We start from the raw sequence: 23441 nt of genomic DNA on the forward strand, positions 1-23441 counted from the left end.
TATTTTCCTTGTACTTTTCAAAATTGAAATTAAAAGATAATTTTCCCTAATTGATGACAAAAGTGGACATTATATATGTTTTTTTTTTTACAGAGTTCTACTCTGATTAGTTGAGCTGAGCTGCATATCAGACTTATTATCTCTGTGTTTATTGGAAATGTTTTCTACCGACTTTATTATTTCTCTGGTGAAGTGGAATGCAGCATTGAATAAAGCACAGAAATATATGTGAGAAATAAAATGCAGTAAATCCAGATTGAAGACCCCAGAGATAAAGAGTAAATAAAAACACTGATAGTGAAACACTTCTGCCTTATTGAGACAAACATGTTTCATTAGAGAAAACATTTTAATTAACATTAATGTGAATCTTTTCCATCTGGTGACGTCGGAAGAGTCGTCAAGGAGAACTTTCATAACAAGGACAAAAGCCAGTCGGACGAACGCCGAAGGACACAGCCCCAAGAAAACTGTGATTAAGAAAAAGAAAACAAATGTTTCACAACAAAATAAATGTACACAGTCAGGAAGAAAATAGTTATACTAATAAAAAACAGCAGTTACAACCCAGAATCAAATACTCTCAAAGGAAGTAGTTATCAGGAGGGAAAAACAGAGAAAGCCCATAAGGTCCTTAATGGTTTATCCATCAAATCTGCCATTAAAACTGAATTGTTTTAACACGTTCAGTTCATTTTATTTTGTTTAATTTCATTATCTTTTACTACAAGTGCCCAAGGATTGAATGGCTGAGCAATTAAGCTTCTCTGCAAAAACTTTAACTTTAGATGTTGTTTTCCAGTCAGCAATACATTGCATTCATTGCATACATGGTTTCTGTAAGTTTAATTACCTCAAGAGTTTGTAAGATCATCTTTATAGAAACTTAAAGGAGCATTTAGTAGTAATAACTCCTGGAGTTTAAAATTGGAATTGTTCAGGTTGCCAAGTCAAAATGAGGACGTAGCACAGCTAAATTCAAGATGACGAGTGAGATGACGTTTGGACAGCCGTATTTTGTTATTCAAATCCTTTTAAAGGATGCTGAGGTTTTTTAGTTTTTGTTCAGGCTGTTTGTGTTTTGCTTCTCTTCCTGGCTTCCTAGGAATTCTGATATGACCAGGAACCAGGAAGTAAACACAGGCTACATACTGTACTGACGTATCTCTGCAGCTCCACTGGGTTTTAAGAGAAAATCTTGTTAAGGGAGAGAACTGATTGTTTAAAGGGAATTTTACTTCTATAACTATGCCTAAGACGTACACAAATAATAAGAAAAGAGCAAACTAAAGAACAAAAAGTAAAAAAATCATTACCTTTAAGCACACTGAATATTACTTTCGATTACTTTTTCAAGTATGTAACTTCACTTCATAGTCTTACACAGTAATATTTTCTATTGTTAAAAAATATTTCTAAACCCTTATCCCTTCATCAGCCTTTTTACGTTGGTGGCACAGCAGTAAGTAATGTAAACATTGTTCGGAGGCCTCAGTCGTAAATTATGTGATGCCCCCAGAGAATCAATCATAGAGGCTTGTCAGCAACTGACCAATCAGCGATCCTTATTTATCCTGATGTCAAGTAGCCCCTGAAACCTACTATAAAACGTCACCAGGATTTTGTATAGAAAAGAACAGCAGGTATGGAAAGAAAAAAAAGGTATAATAAAAGTCTAAATGTCATGGTTGGGTGGAGGTTTGAGGACCCAAATGCAGAGATCAGAAGGCAGATGTTAGTCTTGCAGATTTAATAGGCAACTGAGGCAGAAATTACAAAAATTCAAAATACTTAGAAAAATAAGCTTACATCAGAGTCAATGGAACAACAAAACAACAAGCCAGCATTGAGTGACTGCAGAGGTGGTGTATATATGGGGAGACTGAACCAAGACAGGCTAATCAGCAGATTGGGAGCAGGTGTGAGTGGAACTAACTAGAAGGGAGCCACAGGGAAAGGGTACAATCACAAGGGGGCAACAGAGAGTAACTCAAGAACTAAACACTGACAGCAAAACTACTACAAATACAATGAAACTAAGAATAAACCCAAACAGAGGCCAGAACCCTGACACTAAATCTTGTCAGTGGGGAAATGGAATTGCAAGACACATTAGTCAAAGTATATAGAGGATGAAATACAGTTAATTCTATTTACGAAACCAAAATGGAGTCTTGGGAAATTTAAAAGATGAAGAAAAGCCTGATGCAGATGGGATAAGCAGCACAACAGTTATCAGTGTGAGATATTGATTGGTAGTCTGACCTTGTAACAAAAATGTCTTCTTTTTTTTGTCATAACATTGTTTGCTTACATTTAGGTTGAAAAAAGCTTGCTTTGCTTAATTAATTACGAAAGTCGTTGTTATAAACTGTAATAGGCTTTAAATATTGATACACACCTGGATTACATATGTGATAAAAATAGACGTCATTTCCACCCTCCTTGTTCACAGCTTCACTTACGGCCACCAGGATTGTGTCTATTGTTATTATTATGTTATTGCTTTGTGGTTTTAATTTGGATTTTTCTCTAGATCCATTGACACACCCTTCCTGACTTAATGTTGGGGGGAAATAGCTTCTTGTCTTTCCACTAAGGTTTGAGGATCAGGCTAAATGCCTGAAGTAACAACCAAAATAAACCACAACATTACAAGCAATTAAACAACAGAAAAAAGAATCCTCATTTTTTTAAACCATGTTTAATATACACCCCTACATGATGCAGGGCATGAAATTCATCCTGAATCCCTAAGCAAACAATAAAAAATCATAAATTGGTTCTCAGGGACGAGAAAATCCTTAGGAAGGGGCTATTTAGCTTCTGATAGGCAGAAATAAATTCATTTAGAGGGCCACCTCAGAACTACTAGATGTATTTAAGACTTTTGTAAGGCCTACATGTAATATTTTAATGTAAGACTTTTAATGACGTTATAAAGCCCACCAGAAACTCTGTATGTATTCCACTTATTTATCAGTTTCAACATAGAGGATCAAAGAAAAGCATCTGAAAGAGAATTTTAAATGAATGTTTTGATCTCCTCCTTTTCATGATCCAATGTACTGTAAAATAAAAAAAAGGAAAAATAGTTTCAACAATATAAATGTCATTGCTCAACATAAACTGTAACTACTGTTGAGTTGAAACTTACGGTTTTGCCATTAAATCAAGAAATGAAATGTTTGGATTTTATATTGATTTTTTTTTTTATACTGGTATAAAGAAAAGCTGGTTCAGCTCTTCTACCGCCGACGCCGAGCAGTTCCCTCGTTGTTGATTGATGTCGGACATATTGTGCAATCTGTTGTCTGTAAATGAGACGGCTGTATCTGCTTTCTTACTAAATATTTCAGTGGAGACTGTGCATACAGTCGGCATTTGTCTGAACAAGTTTCCACTTCTGATAAAATATCTCAGACAGCTATCGTGTAACTACTTACACAGCACACATACTGTGTTTGTTTCCCTAAAAAAAATGGATGTATGGTTTTTATTTAGTGCTCAATAGGGTGCATGCATGCTCCAAGATTTAAAATGATCCTCATTACATATACATCTATCTTCTTTATATATATATATATATATTTATTGCGCTGTCAGTAAAAATTAACCCCCTGGCTTTTTCGGCGTTGCATCTCCACATATTTAGCATTTCGAGTATCTCAGTATATTCTTTCTCTGGGGGTTTCTAAAGGAGCTGTAATTTTAAATAGTGATCACAGGTTTGGTACCTAATTAGTCGCAGAGTCTTGTAATATGGATGCATCCTCAGCGAGAAAACTCCTCAGTCATAACTTTTTGTTTCAGCACAAACCAATAAAAGACAAGCATTTTAAGACGACCCTCTGTGGAAAAACTGGTCATTAATTATGCAGCTCTGCGTTATCAGTTTCTAAATACCAAACGGCCTCAGCTCTCCTCCTCAGCGTATTATCAGAGCAGAGGGCTGCACCTGCTCTCATTTGCTCTGTCGAGCTCCTTCAACAGACCTGCCACTGGGACCTATTTCTGGTTCTGCAAGCTCGACACAAAGACTGTACCCTATCTTTGTCACAACAACCTGAGTTAGGTTCTCAGACGTGCAAACCGTGACTGCCTACTCTACTGTCTAACCCAATGCAGAGTTTGCTTAATATTAGTCATAACATCTAGATTTGGATCATGCAGTTTATTCTGGAGGCATTTTTATTCTCCTGACATTGAGATAATTAGATAATCATCAAATAATTTATTTGTTTTATTATTTAGTTCGAAATGTGTTTCTCTAATAATCAGTGTTTAGTGTCTTCCCTTCTCTGTATTACTGTATATTCAATTCAATTCAGTTTATTTATATAGCGCCAAATTCACAACACAAGTCATCTTAAGGCACTTTACAGTTCAACCAGATCATACAGTCAAATTGATACAAAGTTTTCTATCAAAGCAAAACCAGTTGATTGCATTGATTCAAATACAATCCTTCACACTAAGCATGCTTGTAGCGACAGTGGAGAGGAAAAACTCCCTTTTAACAGAAAGAAATGGCCTTATTATTATTATTTAAATGATCATTTATAATAAAGAATACAGAAAACTGCTACTTTAAATGTAATTTCTTCAGAATCTGACCATTTAAAAGACTGCAGAATTATGGGAAGATAAGTAGGAAAGAGAAACAAATAGAAAAAGCTGTTCCAGTAGCTTCAGCCTTCTGACACCGGCTTCAGCTGCAACTCTTACTCTCCTTCTTGAGTTAGGCCACACCTGAAGCACTGACAATAAAGGCTATTTCCAACTGACAATAGCGCGTTAACCCAGGTTTTTCAAACATGGGTCGATCCGCTATTAATCGACATTTTGCTCCCTACCCACTGGCAAAAAAAAGCAGTGTCTAACCCCTTGCTGGCAGTGTGTGGCCTCTTCCCCCCGCTGCTGCGTGTCTGGTGACACCACGACGCTGGGTTAATATCGATTATGTCACCAGTGTGACAAAAATCAGGAAAGTAAACAATGAAGAGCAACATGTGGGAAGCCTGGGCATAGTCAGTGAGATTTATTATTTCACTCTATATCTGTCTAATCCCTCTCACCAGAGCTGCGCCATGTTTATAATGCAAACAGAGTTGGTTCTGCTTGTGAGATAAGAAGGGACTGGTGCGGTGTGTTGACGCTGTACAGTAGTAGCCATTAAAACTACAATTCCTTTTTACACATCAATCTTTGTACTAAAATATTCTTTCTGTCATGATTTGTGGACATTGAGATCTAAAGAGAAGGATCATCCCCTGGTCAGACCCTGTAATTCAGTGGAGGGGTGGAGTAAGAGTAAAAAAATATCCAAGAGAGAGTTACTCCAGCAGCTGGAAGTTGGAGGGAAGTGGGCTGCAATTCGGCTGGTATTTGACTGGGAAGTGCTGTTTTGAATGGCTGCTACTGTACGTTGCATTCAATGGTATTGTGTAATTTAACCGGTCAACCCCGCATTAGTGTTTCCACAGCATGCTGATCAGAACCAAGTCGTTTGACCTGGGTAGACAGACGTCAGTGAGCTGTTCCCACTGCCGCTAAAGGCCCATTTTTTCCAGGTTTAAACTGGTTTTTCAGCCAGTGACAAAGGGGTATAAGTGTTAGAATCATCTTACATTTTTACAGATGTTGATTTGCACACATCGCCTAAACAGCTAGGCTATAACTGTGTTTAATGGAACAGTATGTTGACAATACATAAAACCCCAGACAATGTGTTTACTCTGCTGAGAGACATCAGAACTACTAATGCAGGTACCTTCTAATGAAATCTATGCATCTTTACCACCTTGGCAGAGCCACAAGCTGATCTCACTGTATGTCACACTGCACTGACACATGAATTCATGTAACAGAAGCCCAGGGAATGCACTGAATGTATATACTGCTAATCAGGCTTTTTTGTTGTTGTTAGGGCCATATTTCTGTGTTAAAAAATATTTTATTGACATTCAAGGATTGGGACAGACAAAATAATTTGAAAAAAATCGCCATGATCAGTTATTCTGGACCAAAGCGGCATGAGTAGGAGAATTTGATAAAGAACTTAGGTTAGGTCCATAGTGTGGCCATGGAAATGTGGAGCAGGAATGAGAACCAGTGAATAATGACAACAAACTGAAGGCTTAGGGAATGGGAAAAAACAGATGGACATAGTTGGCAAAATGAGGAGACATAGGTGAAGGTAATCTACTGATTAATATATAGCTCCAGGTGAGAGAGAAATTATTTAAACTTAAAAAACACAAAGAAGAAATTTAAAAATACAGAAATGACAAGAGAAAGTAGAGCAAAAACTGACTTTAAATACTAAGATATACGCAAGAGAAATAAACTAGAAACACCAGACAAAAACTAATACGGCAAACCCCAAACGGTAAAAATAACAGGATATGGTAAACCATAACAAACTAAAGCAAATCCATAATAGGATCTGAGAAAAAGGCTTAATGAGGAGTTTTCCCTTGAATTTCTTTCTTGATTAAAATATAGTTTTGAATATATTTAAACTTGGGTTTGACCTGTAGTCTTTATATCATGTAACTGATTTTAACTGATTTTTCCCGTTGGACCTCCTTAACCAAACCTTTGATAAGTGTTAGAATCTAAAATGATATACAAAGTGTTTCAAAATAATCCTTGACAAAAAGGAATGCTTAAAAATATTGCTTTTCTGAATTTCTTTTCAATAAAATAACAGGGTTCCCGTGGGTCCTTAAGAAGTCTTAAAAGGCATTGAATTCTTCAAAATAAAACTAAGGCCTTAACTGGTAATAAAATGTCTTAAATCAGTCTTTGGTAGGTCTTAATTTTTTAAACATCATAAATAGGATTGTTTTTATTACGATTTATTTATGTAATCTAAATAAAGCGTTAAAATTGACTTTTTTTTTTTATTAAAAAAAAAACAAGGGCTCGACATTATTGGTTCCGTCGCGATAGCGGAACCAATAAAGCGTTGTTGCGGCCGGGACATTTGGGAGATGCACCATGACGTTTTTGTCTGGAAAATATGAGCAAGTGTAAATGTAACAAAAATTGTCTCCAGCCAAGAGTTTTCTCCATGGCTAAAACCAGGGAACATACATGAGTGTCATGTTGGTACCAAGGTTTCTAACCCACATGCAGAACACACGGACTCAGAGGGAAAAGTTTCAACAGTTTATTTAGATACACAATGTTAATAGAGAACTGATTCGGGGGGAAACAGGTCCAAGACTGGTCACGACTGGTTTCTCTGCAGAGAGGGACAGAATGGTTAGCTGATGTCCAAGTATGCTCGCTGGTTGAATGAGTGCAGGTCTCTAACTGTTCAGTGGTTTGAGCTGAGCGGCAGAGGAGGGGAACCAGGAGGGTCCAGAGGCAGAGGGCAGGCAGAGGGCTTGGTAGAGGCAGAGACTTGATTTCTGATATTGCAGTTTCTAATCTGAGTTTCTCTTCCAGTTTCTTCTGAGAGTGGGCAGGCAGGTTACTGACAGATTGACTTTCCAGGGTTCTTCGGAGATCAGACAGGCTGGTTTCAGACTGAGAAACTCTTCCTGAGTTTCTGGGTTCAGACAGGTTCTTCCTAGGAAGCAGAGAGGACAAAAACAGGTTAGGTCCTGGTTCAGGTTTCAGGGGAGTCAGAGAATCAGACAGGCAGGTCGGCTCAGGTTTGCTAACCCTAACTGGCATAACACTCTGGCACTGGAGTGTTGCTCTGCCTCTCCTTAAATGCTGGTCTCCTGATGAGAAAACGAGCCGCAGGTGTGGTAGTCAGCTTCAGCTCCAGGAGACCTAGGGCGCCCTCTGCTGGAGAAAGGAGGACAGACCTCCAGATCCCAACAATGAGGCACAGTCGATTTTGTGCAAGACGCAAGAAACAGCCGGTATTTCTCGGTTTTGTTCCACCCTTGTCTCTGCAACGCCTCCACTTATCACCAAATCAAACATACTAAGAAAACGATACAAAGAAAAATAGCTGCAAAAAAGACTTAGCACTGGTTATGTTGTGGCTTTAAAACTGATTTGTTTTGTTCCCTGCTAAAACAAAGTTTGTGAATTCAGTTAAATAATTGTTTAAATAAATCTGTCATTTGTGTGTTTTTAGCTTTCTTCCTGTATGGGAAGCTTTTCAAAATTTGAAACATTAGTGCAGTGGTTTGTGTTAAAATAAACCTTTGGGTTAAGTTGTCGCAAGCAGGTTTTTCTTGTGTTTCTTGTGGATCTGGTCTTAAATTTTTATTTCAAGTGGCATTAAAAAGTCTTAAAAAGTCTTGAATTTAACTTGCCTTATGCTGTAGGAACCCTGGATAAAAATAAACGAGAAAACAAATATTTTATTTGACAGTTTTAGCTTCATTTAGAGAAAAATATAAACTAAGTAATATTTACATAAAAAAAACTTTTTATTACATCAGAATATGTTTAATCTTATCAAACCAAAGTCACATCATTGTATTATTATTATTTTTTTTTTCTGGGTGCTCCTACAGCCTGTTGAAAGTGGGGTAGCAATGATAGCATCTCTCTGATCTCCGGCTCCCCATCCTGCCTCATGTCGTATTTGCCGATGGAGGTTGCACTTATGAGCCTCACCCCTGTAGAGTCTTGTCCTTGGCTCTGTGAGTGTTGGCCCCGACTCCATGCAGAGCAGTCGGTAACAGGTCAGTCGGCTCCGTCAGAGAGGAAAAGAGGCCAGAAGGGAAGGAGGCAGAGGAGGGGAGTGGGAGAGGATGGTAGTTCAGCGCTCCATCTGGGGAATACCAAACAGGCCAGGAGAGAAAAAGAGACTTTCTCTTCTCAGATTAGAGACATTGAGTCTGAAAAAGAGCGAAGGCTGGAAAGAAACTGAAACCATTTCCACTGCAGAGAGGATGAGAAGACAGCAGCAGTTTGCTCTTTTTTGCTGTAACCCACCTGAGACCGAGTCGGTCTGAAAAACTAAGTAATACGCCTCGGATCCAGGGATTGGAGATGGTCAGATTTGTAGCTTGTGAAGCCCGATCTGTTGGCCGCAGCGCTGACATGACAGACACGGGGAAAAGAGTGAAATATTTTTCAAGATGGGATTTAAGGCTCTAACAATGAAAGCTGGAGGTGGAAAAGAGGTCTCTGAGGAGTAGATCTGAGCGGTCGTCTACCCTCCAATTGCTGATTGGCTGCTTCCACCCAACAACAACTGACATTCCTTTTCAACCTGACCAATTAGTGAAAAAAGGGCCTGTCCTGTTCGGCTTCCCTCAGCTCAGCCTATCTGCGACACATCTTCTTAATTGTAAAGAATGTTCACCAGCACTCTGGAGGCTACTCTGAAGGGAGCGGGAGTGTATATCCTCCCGTTTTTAAGTCCTCTCTCTCTTTGCTTCAGCTTTAGCGCCCAGCACAGGCTGTTCCTTGCATGTTTAATTCAGCAGAAGGCATAGAAGTGCTGTGCATTATCTGTGCTTGGCTCTGAGTGGAGGAGATGGAGAGGCTGGAAGACGAGGCCCGTTAATTGTCAAGTTCAACTTTAGCTGTTAATCCAGTTGAGGCTGAGTTGAGTACAAAGTACTGCGAGTATAACAGGTGTGGAGGAAGTTTCTTCCTCCTGATGTTGCTGCAGCCTCTTTAAGAAATAGTTTGTTTCTTAAAGAAATGTGTTGTTTGATTTTCTCTACCAGGTTATTTTTAAAGGAATAGTACACCCAAAACATGATTAGCCTTCATTTTCTACTCACCCCCATGCTGAACAACACTCTGGAGTACTTTTTTGATATCTCAAATGCCTCTGGAGATCTGGGAGGCTTCTTGCTGTCTGCTGACATTCAAATAATGGAGGTCTATGGCGCCCGAGGCAGAAAGGTCCATAAAAGTCCACAAAAAACGTGTCAATATTCCTCCATACTGCTCGTCCAATGTATTCCAAGTGTCCTGAGTGGGTAGCATCCATAATTTACTCGAAACGAAGTCATTTAGAATGTTTTTAGAGCATAAACAGTAGTGTATAGGATTTCCTAAAAGCGCGTTCACGAGTCTACGGAAACCACGGCAGACCAAACCAGATGAAAGTGCGCATTCAGCTCGGCAAAGAACTCATGCTCTTCCTCAACACTGGAGTCCTCAGACATTTTTCTTTCGTTGTTTCTTTCTTTGCACAGGTAAACAGCACATTTCTTCTTCTACGCTTGCATTATCGGCAGAGCAGACGCTGAATGCGCACTTTCATCTGGTTTGGTCTGCCGCAGTTTTAGGAAATACTATACACTACTGTTTATGCTCTAAAAACATTCTAAATTACTTCGTTTCGAGTAAATTCTGGACGCTACCCACTCAGGACACTTGGAATACATTGGATGAGCAGTATGGAGGAATATTGACACCTTTTTTTGTGGACTTTTATGGACCTTTCTGCCTCGGGCGCCATAGACCTCCATTATTTGAATGTCAGCAGACAGCAAGAAGCCTCCCAGATCTCCAGATGCATTTGAGATATCAAAAAAGTACTCCAGAGTGTTGTTCAGCATGGGGGTGAGTAGAAAATGAAGGCTAATCATGTTTTGGGTGTACTATTCCTTTAAGTGTTAAATGATGATGACACATTATGAAGAGAGTTTTAAAAGATGAACATATTAAATAATCTAAACAATAATTTCAACTGAAACCAATAATTCTTCCTTTTGCTGCTAAAGCGATATTATTTTTACATTTATAATATTGAATCACCTGAGAATTGACCCAAAGGTGATAAGGTTAGGTTTAAAATGCAAATTGTTGATTAGATAGAAAATTTATCCTGTCAGGAAGAGGAAGCCAGAAGTCCTGTCTGAAGCCTAGAAACCGAACAGCGAACAACTTCAGCGCTATAAGAAAGAGAGTCAAATAAAATCTCCCCACCTGATCTTTATTTATTTATTTTAAAAATATTTGTTTGTGGCTTTATAGCTTCTAAGAGTTGGATGGTAAAATAGAAACAGAGGTTGTAACGATTGCCGCCCTCCGTTTAATGAAGTCTAAGAACAGATCTGCACTAACTCTGGTCTCTATGGTAACCAGGTGTTTTGTTGAACTTGAGGAAGAAAAATAGAACCCAGTCAAGTTTCAGAGATCTTCTACAAGTTGCCTTAAATATTCAACAAAAAAAAAACAGTATTGACTTTAAAGTCTTCAAAACTTCAGTTGACATTAAAGTTCTTCATCTTCTGTTAATCTATCGGTTGAATTAGAATAATTTCTCTGTTCCTGGAGATTTTCTGTTCTCTGGGTGTTTTTTTAGCTGCATATTTAATAACAAAAAAACAATCTGTGATTTATTTTTGTGATTCATAAAATGTAATCAGTGTTTTACAGCCTTGTTTAATTAAATTATATTGATCCTGTAGCTTCATTTAGCCCAAACTCTTAGCAGCGACGATCCTAACATATTGGGACCAAAGCTCTTAATGCTAACTCTGACCAACATTTAGTTTTTCCCCTAACAGAGTCCCTCTTTATGTATATAAAGGAACCCCTGAGAGCAGTTCTCTTTGCAAAGCGTCTCTGCCCGGCGTCCAAATCTCATTTTATGCTGCCTTCTTTACTATAGGATTTGGGTCGGGGGCCTGAGACGGGCGATGAAGGAGGTCTGTTCTCCTTCTGCTTTGCCATTTGCTAAGGATCATTATCCTTTGGGGAAACAAATTAATGACCCGTTAGTAGTTAGGTGGAGGACTTTATTTAAACTCTAGGTGTAATTCAATGGTGGAATACACTCTAACAAGGTTCCCAAGGCCTTTGGAAGAGAAAAAGTCCCACAGCATCACGCATCCTCCACCTTACATAACATTGCATCATTGTTTCACGTCACACCAACCAGGTTTTTTAACTTCTAAAAATGTTTTATCTTTAAAAAAAAGGGGTTTCATGTTAAAAAAAAAAAAAATTATGTTGATATATGAAAAGTAGAGAACAATTTTTTTTTTATGGTTGCTATAGAAACCCTCGTTCTGCCCACTTTGTCAAACCTCCAGTTCTACTTTTACATTTTTTGTTGCTGACACTTTTAGATGAAAAGTACTGATTTTTTTCTGGACAATCTAAACTGAGGATCAGCACACATCGGATTGGGGATTTTGTCAAGAACAATTATTATTCTTCTGAACTTTGCTTAAAATAATGAAAAATAAAGATTAATATCAAGACATTTGTGTGAGCAGTTTTCTTAACTACAGAAAAATGTTACAAAATCTGTTTATATTTTGCACTTTATTAACTTGGAGGGTGATTTTTTTCTTTCCGATATATCCAAGCAAACTGTGGCTCCTTACATTGATGTGAAAGGTGCTCCAGGATATAGTTTTTTGCAGAATAAAATAGACTGAACTTCGGCCTAATTAGTGCAGCTGAAGCTGAGAAAACCTTAAACATCATTAATGTTTTCTTTAGGGTCATAATTATAACATTTTATACAACACTAAAAGCAAAGGGATGCTCATTTTTTTTTGAGGTACAGCCTTTCTTTCCTTGCAGAACTGTTGGGGGGGGGGGGGGGGGAACAAAAAAAAAACTTTACAAAACCCAAAGGATTCACCAAGCAGTTCCTCCATCCATCTTGCTCTAATGTCTTCATTTAGTTGGTCCCTTCTAACTGAAACAATAAAATTTTCATTCACTCCTCATTCCTTAGGCGTTGCTTTAATGAACTGGATCTAAACATCCCTTTGTATCCCTTTTAGAGTGGCAGATAGTTAAGCCATTTAAAAGATTCTGAATGTACATGGCAGCACATCAACTGATCCAATCAGGGCGGCTGGGGAGGCCGGCTTTCATCTTCACTAATTGACCTTAACATTTGACTGGAGACAAAAGCAGTTGAAGAACTAATTTGTTAATTTTGCCAGATTTTAAACCATTCATGTATTCTGCATTTATTTCCTCCTCCCTGCACGACCTCGGCTCTCTTTCCTCTATTCGCAGACATCCTCGCCGATCTAAGTGGGTCTGAATTCATGCAGTGCCAAGAAAATTTCAACATGATTTAGGCTCCAACATAATGGTGAATTCTGCATGAATTAGTTTCCCTCTGGGACATGAATAAAGATCTCAATCTGAGAAACAATGAAAGCTTTGGAAATGTTTTCTTTTGAAGGAAGTCTAAATTTAGACAATAAGAATGGGTAACTTTAGGATGTGGATCATGAAAACAGCCTGATCCAAATGTGTTGGATTTGGAGAGAGAGTGGGAGAGTTACCTTATGTATGTATTTATAACTTTTTCAGATACAAAGAGGTTATTGAACAAGTTCTGTGTTATTTAAAACAATAATGTGAAATGAAAGTCGAACCAATCATTGAATAATCTAAATGAATTAGGCCTGAAACCATTAATCGGATTAATGGTCATTATTTGATTATTGAAATAATCGTCAACTGGATTGTAGAGACTGTAAAACATGCCTTTAGTTGACAGAGCGACCCACTTAGAGCAGGGGTCTTCAACGTTTTCCAGGACAAGGACCCCCAAACTGATGGCGAGATGGAGTGGGGACCCCCAAATTATATATATTGAATGAAATTGTGTTATATAAAACTGGTCCTATTGTCACTCTATTACAGATGGAGTCATGTAACGGAAGTAATTTCTCCCTGGGGTTATTAAAGTATTTCTGATTCCTGGTTGATGGGACAGGTGTTGTGAATGAAACAGTTCCCAGCTTAAAAGAGCTCCTGTGTGTCGCTGAATGTGTGCATTGATGACTGAAAGACATCATCTGCCTCCATTTATCTGTTTAATACAGTGTGTTTAATTCATGTTTATGTGTATTTAAAGACTTTTCAATTAGTGGAAAAATTGCAGGGGGGAATATTAAAAAAAGAGTGTTATCAACCAAAACTTTTGCGACCCCCATGCAGTACCTCCGTGGATCCCCTAGGGGTCACGGACCCCCTGTTGAAGACCTACGACTTAGAGCATTAATTATACCAAGATTGTAAATAAAAAATGTAAACATTTTGCATTTAAGATAAAAAACTATTTGTCTGTCAGTATTCTCTATCCAGAACTCCTCAAGTGGAAAAGCTTTAGTTTCACTGGGTTTAATTTTGCAAAAAGTCTTCTTTAAGGTACCTTTTGTTATCCGATTATTCATCGGAAAAAAATTATCGATAGATCAATTGGTTTGCAAAATAATCTTTAGTTGCAGCCCTAGAATGAATGATTGTAATAGTAACTGGAATAAAAACAGTGAATCTGAGTGCTGGTGAAAATTCTCAGTCATCCAGGTCATAGTCATTCCAAAAAAGTTAAAAAAAATTAATTTTTCAGAGACAGAGAGAGGTATGAGGCATTGCAGAAGAAACCAAATGACCCCCATACCAAGCGGAGGACACGTTCGTTAGTTTCAATTTGCATGTTTTCTACACAAAAACAAGGCTTTCTTGTGCTACTGTATAAATGAAATGAGATTTATTTTGAACATGATACAAATATAAAAAAATAAAATAGTGCACAGTAACAAGCAGTGCATAAAAAAGAAAAGAAAAATACAGATATTTGTTTCCATTGACATATCATGCTCAAAAATGGCCTACATCTCAACGCTATTCCTGACATTTTGAATTGAAAAAGCTTCCTGGATGGGAAGCAAAACGTCTTCAAACTCGGAAACAAATTGCAGTGATTCGTATTTTTTTACTTTTTTTGGAACAGTAAATCTGAGGTTTTAGAATCTGGGATTGAATATTATTGAATATTATTGCGTAAAAGCAACTAAAATTTATCTAAAAGTTCAAGTTGCATTACGCCTGCAAATTTAATTCCTACTTTGCTTTTCAAATTGCAAAAATTTCACTCTGCTTAACTGAAATAATCAGTTATTTTTTGTAAAAACCAGACAGTTTCTGTTCAAGTTTGGTAAAAATGACAGAAGCTACATGCTGAGCTGAAACTCAGTAAGTGCTGCCTGACATTAATTTCTTTCAGCCCCTGATAAGGAGCAGACTGAGCTCTTGTCTGGCTGTCAGACTGGGTGACTTTTTTTTTAGCTCATGTTCTCTGCTTCCTTTTCAGCAGTGTACTGCAGCAGGAGACTTCAGGTCATCGCTGATGATAGGTCAGATATTCGCTGGATGTGGTGTTTTTTCCTGCTGGGAAAAGTGAAACCTATTGCCGCGATGCTTTTCATGGCTGAATGAGCGCAGCACTTTTTGTTGGAGTGTAAAAAATCTTCCATATATCTAGGTGTGTGAGAGCACAGGTTCCTGAGGAAACATGGAGGTTTTCTTTCTGAGCTTTTGGATTTAGGCTTTAAATACGGATCAATCCTTTCATTTTAATCAGTGAAAATCAGCAGAATTATTCACTCAGCTGTTTTTAAATGTTCCTGGGTGTTTTGGGGGGATTTTCACAGCAATCAGTATTTGATTGCAATCAGCAGGTAGGATACACCTGCTGGAAGATTTCTTCCTTGCAGGTCTGGGTTTTTGTTGTTGTTTTTTTTTATGTCACAACAGTTTTCTGGTTTTATTATGAAAAGGGATATTTCTAAAGGTTGTTTTCTGTTGGTTTAGACATGCTTAACAAGAGGCCTTAATGGGGAAGGCACCTGAATGTGGAAAGATTTTTTTATTTATTTGTTTTTAGTAACAAATAATTCCAGAATTTTTTATGTTGCTGCTAAATTAACTAGATTGAAACTTTCTTATCCACCTAAAGGTTTTCAATAAAGAAATTAAGTTTTACTGCAGACTGCATAACCCTATCAAATTCCCAAAAACTTCCAACAATTGTATAAAGCGGAGGTTTTCAACAGGGGGTCCGTTACCCCTAGGGGGTCCACGGAGGTACAGCATGGGGGTTGCGAAAGTTTTGGTTGATTAGACTTTTTTTATATTCCCTCCTGCATTTTTTTCCTCTAGTTGAAATGTCTTTAAATGCACATTAACATTGATTAAACACATGTAGTAAACAGATAAATGGAGGCAGAAGATGTCTTTCAGTCATCAATGCTGCGACACGCAGGAGCTTTTTCAAGCTGGGCACCGTTGAAGTAGCCTCCTGAGACCATCCTGATCTCGCGAGCTTTCAAGGTTTCACTCGCAGATCAGTCTGGCTACTCTCCGTTAAAGAAAATTTGGAGCCGTTCACCAAACGAACGTCCAATCAGCGTTGGCTTTGAGGCGGGTTGAGGTGTGACGCAACGAGAAGCGCGACAGTTCAGTCTAAAGAACATGGCGGCTTCAGCCGCTGAAACTAGCGTTAGCGTGGCTATCGAGCAAGTTTTATCGGAATTACAGAGTATTTCTTCACTGAAAGAAGAGCAAAACACTGCTCTGGAGGCTTTTCTCAGAGGAAAAGATGTTTTTGCTCTCCTCCCGACTGGTTTCGGCAAGAGTAGCCTGGCTTGTGGTTGTGTTTTTCGTCGTCGCTCTGTTAGTACGTCATATGCTTCGTTGATCTGATTGGTTTATTTGGCCCGTCTATCACCAACATAGGCCAATCAGCTAACCAGTATTTTCACCCCTTCCCAAAATTACTTCAACGGAAGGTTTCCAGATGGATATGCGGAGCAAATCCAGCAAATCCATCTGGCGCAGTCAGGTTACCATTGAAGACCTCTGGTATAAAGATAATATTAGGTTACTAGGTAAACTAGTAAAGAAGTAAAAATTATGTGTTTGTCAGAGGTTGAAAGATATTTTTTATTTTGATTTGGTTTAAGATGGTTTTTCAAATTATTATTTTTTTTGCCCTTTTTTATTTTTGTCTTTTGGTTTATTTCTCTTACGTAATTGTTTCTTAGTGGTTTTTGGTTGGTTTTCTCTATTCATTCTTTCTGTATTGTTATATGTGCTCTCTTCCTCCATTTTACCACTTTTTTCATTTCTCCCTCAGCTAAAGTTTGTGTTAATTACTACTTTCCTTTTACCTGGTTCTCCTCGTCTACCTGTTTCCCCATTACTTAACCTTACCTTTTAGTTTGCTTTTAGTATTCATCGGCTCCTCAGTTTGCTTCATGTCTTCACGTCTCCTGTTTGCCATTATTTCATTATCTTTTTCAGCACTATCTTGCCTTAAATAGTTTTTGCAATTTAGGTCACACAAGTGTTTCACAACGTGGCCCACTAGGTAGTTGCAACTCTCTCATTGGAGACCTCTGCTTTAGGACAGGAGTTCCCATAAATAATTATGTAACAGACTATAAACCCCAACATAAAACAAATAATACACTCTGTATCTATTTGCAACTTCAAATTGAAGTACTTACATACATTTTTAAATTAAATGTTCATTAATTCATCATCTTACAGATAATTTTAATTATTTACTGGTATATTTTATAATTCATTGGTATGTTTAATATGATAATTATGTATTAGATAATTATTAACTCTACTTATTGGAAGGGACATTGATTTATTGCATGAGACATATTTATGTATTACCATATACCTCAGAAATCACATCACAATGATTCTGAAAACCATCTTGCGACCCTCAACTGCCCCCAGTGGATCAAAACACTGTGTTTTAATCAGAAGCCTCCTTCTATTGAGAATGAATCAGCTTAGTTTCGTCAGATCCAGACTGATGTGTCTTTAGTTGAGTTGTGACAGGATGTGATAAAGTTTCGCTTTAAACTGGGTTGTTTTCTCTAATTTTCTTCGATGCAGTTTCTGGTGTTTTGCCAAAAATGTGATGGTGAAAGAGATTAAAGCAGCAGATGTAATTACGCTGACCGTCACTGTTAGCAGGGTGCACGCCCTGCACTGCTTCTGATCATAGTCTGAACCTCCAGCAGAGGTTCACGGATCTCAACACGTTTTTTTAGCAGAGTCTGATTCAAAGAAAGATTTCTGCTTTTCTTCATTGAGACTTTTAAGCTGATTTATGACTTAATAGAGTGTAAAACTTGAAACAGACTGAGGTTAAATGTACAGGTTTTAAAAATTGCTTTAAAAAAGTAGAAAAAACAAGAATCATCAAAGAATTCTGATCCATACGCTGTAATAAGAGGAAAATGACATTCTGTTTTTACTGCCTGGTTTGGGAGACCTTACAGCCTGATTCAAAGCATATGGAAGAACATTTTCTTACATTAATTCCAGAAAAACTGAAGTTGATGGTAAGGATGAGGAGAAACCTTTGCTTCAACGCTTTCTGTCCTCACCAGACAGCACTGTTTCTATTTGCATCTGATAAATGTACCATTTTTTTTCTGTTTTTATTTTTTTTACACATGCATCAGAGATATAGTTATTGCCCCATAGAAAGGAAATTGGTCTGAGACAGTGACAAAAAAATTAGTAAAGAGAAGTTTAAAGCTACACACAAGACTAAACATATCAAAATGTAAGCTTTATTTTGGAAGAAAAAGGCATAGACAAGAAAATCTGTTGCAGCTTTAAAAAAAAATGTATTTAAAAACATTTTTAAGTTCAAGAGGAAAGAAAAAGCAGCTGGTTTATAAAAACTGGAAAACAAGATTGTAGAAAAAAACAAGACCTAAAAATGTTCAAATAGTCATTAGAAAGATTAGATTTAAATACTTTTTATCCATTGATTCATGTTTCACATATGCTGGAATATTATAACACTGGAGACAAAACAGCTGAAATGGACATAAAGGAAGGAGATGGAAGCTTAAATATTTTCTTGTTTGCTCCGTTCTATTATATCAGTGACGCCATTTATACATTTAAATCAATTAATCTGCTTGGACTGAAAATGAGCTGGCAGGCTGGCTCGCTAACTTAGCTCTAGGATCATTTGTTTTGCCCTCAATGTATCGATCAGTCTGGTCTTTCTATTTAGCTAGCCGGATCAATAGCTAGAAAAATGAACGTCGGTCTAACTGAATACCTTCCTAAACACCTAATGAGCTTATTTATGTTTGTATTTTTATCTAATAAAAAAAAAACAAAAACAAAAAACTTGATAATACCTTTCCCAATAAGCAGTGTGAATATCTCTGTTAGCATTACAGAAATAAAAGCATTTTCATTATTTCTGCTCAGTTTGTTGCCAATCTCCACTTTGGAGGTTGGACGCCCTCCATGCCATCACCCTAATCTATTGTTCCCATCAAAGATGATCTTTTAGGTCAGGATTTTTTCAGACAACCCAAGAATTGTAAAATGACTTTCAGTCACAAGAAACATGAAATAAAAAAGCTACTTTAAAATTAAGCAGAAATATGAATACTTTGGATTTTAGCTGTTGCCAATCAGTGAATAATGCATCAAACTCGTGTTTAAATCCTGGTGCATACAGTATAAAGTCTGGTGTCACCGCTCAAATGAAATTTAGCTACTTATCTGACTAGTTTGTTCTTTGTTTCTTTATGGCTCTTTTCACAGATCCTACCTTTAGGTAATGTCACTGGAATTACAGTAGTAGCCATTCACAATTTGCCTGGTCCTTGGCTGATCCTCTGCAATTCCTTTTTAAACATCAATCTTTGTACTAAAATATTCTTTTTGTAAGGATTTGTGGACATTAAGATCTAAAGAGAAGCGTCATATCCTGGTCAGACCCTGTAATTCAGTGAAAGGTAAAAAAAAAAAAAGTAAATCGTAAATAAATAAAGAGTAAAAAAAATATGCAGGGAATTTCGCTGGGAGTTGGAGGAAAACTGTAGCCTCGTGAGACCATCCTGATCTCGCGAGCTTTCAAGGTTTCACCACAGATCAGTCTGGAGACTCTCCGTTAAAGAAAATTTGGAGCCGTTCACCAAACGAACGTCCAATCAGCGTTGGCTTTGAGGCGGGTTGAGGTGTGACGCAACGAGAAGCGCGACAGTTCAGTCTAAAGAACATGGCGGCTTCAGCCGATGAAACTAGCGTTAGCGTGGCTATCGAGCAAGTTTTATTGGAATTACAGAGTATTTCTTCACTGAAAGAAGAGTGGAGGCTTTTCTCAGAGGAAAAGATGTTTTTGCCCTTCTCCCGAATGGTTTCGGCAAGAGTTTGATCTATCAATTGGCTCCTCTTCGTCGTCGCTCTGTTACGTCATATGCTTCGTTGATCTGATTGGTTTATTTGGCCCGTCTATCACCAACATAGGCCAATCAGCTAACCAGTATTTTCGCCCCTTCCCAAAATACTTCAACGGAAGGTTTCCAGATGGATATGCGGAGCAAATCCATCTGGCAGAGTCAGGTTAGGGCCGGGAAGGGCCATTTTAAATGGCTGCTACTCTATAGCCTTTGAATCTCTCACTAAACATCATTAAGGTTTCAAACAGGAGGGGAGGTTATGGTAATTTTGGTATTTTATATGGGATCTGTTATAATAAGCATTTTTTACTTGGTAAATAAAATCCAAAATACATGTTCTGCAAAAAAACAAGAGCTCCATAACAACAAGTGAGTTTCTGACATTCATAAATTCCCTTCAGTTTTAGCTTCAGTCTGAAAAAAAGAATCCTTTTTTCTCTTTTTTCTGTCTTAATACAGTGCAAACCTAATCAGAAAAAGGCTGTGGGAGCTATCAGGCGCTGTAAAGCCAGTCCTGTTCTGCAGATTTGAAAATATGAGGCTGCTCAGCACAGTAACACAGATTGCTACTGGATGAGCACCGTAAGAGCTTCTTATTTTTCCTCCCCAAATATCTCCAAAGCTCATTTCCGTCCACTTTAGAATCCACATACATATGAAAGAGGAACCTTCTAAAGTAAGAATCATTATTCGTGTAGATTTTTTTTCCCTTCCATTTATGACTTGTAGTGTTGTGATTGAAGCTACTTCAGTGTCGTAGTCATTGTAAGCCACTTTGGGTAAAAGTAGTTTATGTGGAAGCCTCCCAGCAAAACAAATTATCCCACTTTAAATCTGCAGAGAGGATATTTATGGACGCACACGGAATCCTAATCAGTAGATTGAGTTGGCAGCAAAGTTAGCAAAGGAAAATCTAGCTGGTTGTATTTGCAATTCAAGCAGAGCAGAGCTGAATTGATTTTGCGGTCGGAGGAAGGTGCATTTTTGTTCCTCAGAGAAGGAAATGGGCATGCAACAGGAGGAGACTGTTTTTTTATTATTATTATTTTATATAGTTTAGTCGTTAAATATTCTAAACATAAATGGAAAACTCATTTCAGTGCTTCAATGTTCTAAACATGTTGAACAAAAGATACATTTCAACAATTATCAGTTTGACTCGGTCGTAAAGGTGTTTCATTTTTCACAACAAAAGCTGCATAGATTGCTGCTTATTACAAATTCGCATGTGGTAATTTTCACATTTTAATAAAGGAGCAGAGAAGATACAGGCGGAAGGATGTGATGTGGTGGAGATGATATGATTTTACACATCATGGGAATCAAAGAAAAACTTCTTAACAGATTTCTTCCTTTTTTTTATCGTTTATGTTTCAAATCATAAAACTAATCTAAATATATAAAAATAACTCTGAACTGTTCGGTGAGAATCCTAGAAGAAAATAACAGCATATAATTCCACCTTTCATTATCTCTTTCCTGTAAGAGACAAGAGAAAAAAAAACATAGAAAAATATTTAATAACTGGGATAAAATGAGAGTCAACAATAGTGCAGTTCTTATTTGGTGGAGACAGTTTATAAGGAAGCAGGGCTTCAAAACAGATACAGCCAGTAATTCAATGCAGTGAATTTTATTCTGCTGTCTGGTCCAGCAAATAGCCTGTCCCCTGGCTGAATTGGTTTGTTACCCTACACTAGATGGTGCAACAGTTATCAGCTGCTGTTATTCTTTACAGAAGTCCTACCAGCTGCCAGCGTAGGCTTCTTCCAGCTCTGTTTTGTAAATTCACAAGGATGAGGAGTTCAATGTGTCTCCTCCATTCAAAAAGAGTAAAATGTCCTTCCACAGCTTCCGTAGTTATTCTGACATGCTTGATGGGGAGGTATCACCAAGGGCGTAGGTTTGATTTCAACTTTGCTAGGGACACTGTTGGTCTGGTGTCATTGGTCCTATGCAAAAATGTGCATGCTTGTTTTTTTTTTAATGATTGACGTGAAAATCAGGGTGTATCTCGTTTAAAGAGAGAAGCAGCATTTCTTGCTACATTTATACAAAATTTATAAGCACTACAAACACTAGATGCTGTTAATCGATGACTGACGCTTTACTGGCTCTGATGAATGAGGAAATAGGACTTTATTCCACTTTGAAAAGGTTTGCATTTGAAATTACCTAAGACAGTAGGTAAATCTGTGCCTATTTAACAGTATATAGTCTAAATATGTCTGTTATATGTGGATTTATACTTTTTTTTTTAAGATATAGAAATGTGCAGAGGTAAACAGAGGTAAAACCCACTCTTATCTTTTAAATGTTCTCTTTGTATCATTAAAACAAAACAAAATAGATTCAAGGGACGCCAAATAAATGTATTGTATTTACATGAGCACTGGAAATAGAAAAGGGGCTGACAATGAGCATTTAATATATTAACTACACTCTACAAGCTCTACATCTAGGCTGTAGTTGCTCTTTTTAACCCATTTCATGTATTTTATTTATGGCTGAAACAATTCATTGGATTAATCAATAATAGAAATAATGTCAACAAATTTAGTAATCGATTGATCATTATGGAGTATCGAGACTCTGTCTTTAGCTCACAGAGCGACCAACTAAGAGCAAGAATTATACCAAAATTGTAAAAAACATAAATAAATAAACATTTTCCATTTTAGATAAAACATGTTTTCGTCTGTCAATATTCCCCATTCCAGAACTCCTCTACTGCTGCAACAACGCCGTATTGTAAATTATAAACATGGTATTCACAACTAATTGTTGGTAGGGACAGGTAGGTCCGTCCAAAGTTTTGATAGGGACTTGTCCCTATGGTCCCTATGCAAACCTACGCCCATGGGTATCACTGATCTCTAGTTATTCACTGGAGTGCTGATAGCCTGTTGGTAGTACAGGGTTGTAGGGAAGCCACCGGCCGCCATATTGGTACTCCCTAGTTAGACCGATCGCAATGTAAAAAATACGCGCCCTACAGCATCAAACAAAGATGATGTTCACCTTTTAAGGGGGGACTTAAGACTTAAAATAAATGAATTACTTTGACACCCACCTGGTGTTTCATAGCATGAGTATATTACTTTAATTTATAATAAAAACGGCTCATCACATTGCATAGTCATTATGAAGTCTATAAATCATGTTATATGACATATTATACAAATCCATCACAACAAAATTAGTGTGTTAATGGAGCATAATAACACTAATGTGCCGAAAGTGTTAAATTGATGATGTACATGTAATATACATGTATTAACGAGATTATTGTTGTTGCAACATAGTATATACACTATATTGCCAAAAGTATTTGCTCACCCATCCAAATTATTGGAATCAGGTGTTCCAATCACTTCCATGGCCACAGGTGTATAAATTCAAGCACCTAGGCATGCAGACTGTTTTTACAAACATTTGTGAAAGAATGGGTCGCTCTCAGGAGCTCAGTGAATTCCAGCGTGGAACTGTGATAGG

General features: G+C 37.5%; 1 protein-coding gene and 1 long non-coding RNA gene across 4 annotated transcripts in view; one reads left to right on the forward strand and one right to left on the reverse strand.

Moving 5' to 3' along the window:
* The window catches only part of pvrl2l (PVR cell adhesion molecule related 2 like), a 603137-nt gene that overhangs the window by 353395 nt on the left and 226301 nt on the right, over positions 1-23441 (forward strand). The gene's annotated exons all lie outside the window — the stretch shown is intronic.
* On the reverse strand, positions 7376-9319 carry LOC119795050. The gene is made up of 3 exons (XR_005282284.1): positions 8914-9319; positions 8593-8749; positions 7376-7582 (listed from the first exon to the last, which is right to left on the reverse strand). It is a non-coding gene; the product is annotated as an uncharacterized LOC119795050 (long non-coding RNA).

The sequence above is a fragment of the Cyprinodon tularosa genome, unplaced genomic scaffold (genome assembly GCF_016077235.1).
Source record: "Cyprinodon tularosa strain WSP-4 unplaced genomic scaffold, ASM1607723v1 ctg5, whole genome shotgun sequence".
In the NCBI taxonomy this organism is placed as follows: Eukaryota; Metazoa; Chordata; class Actinopteri; order Cyprinodontiformes; family Cyprinodontidae; genus Cyprinodon; species Cyprinodon tularosa.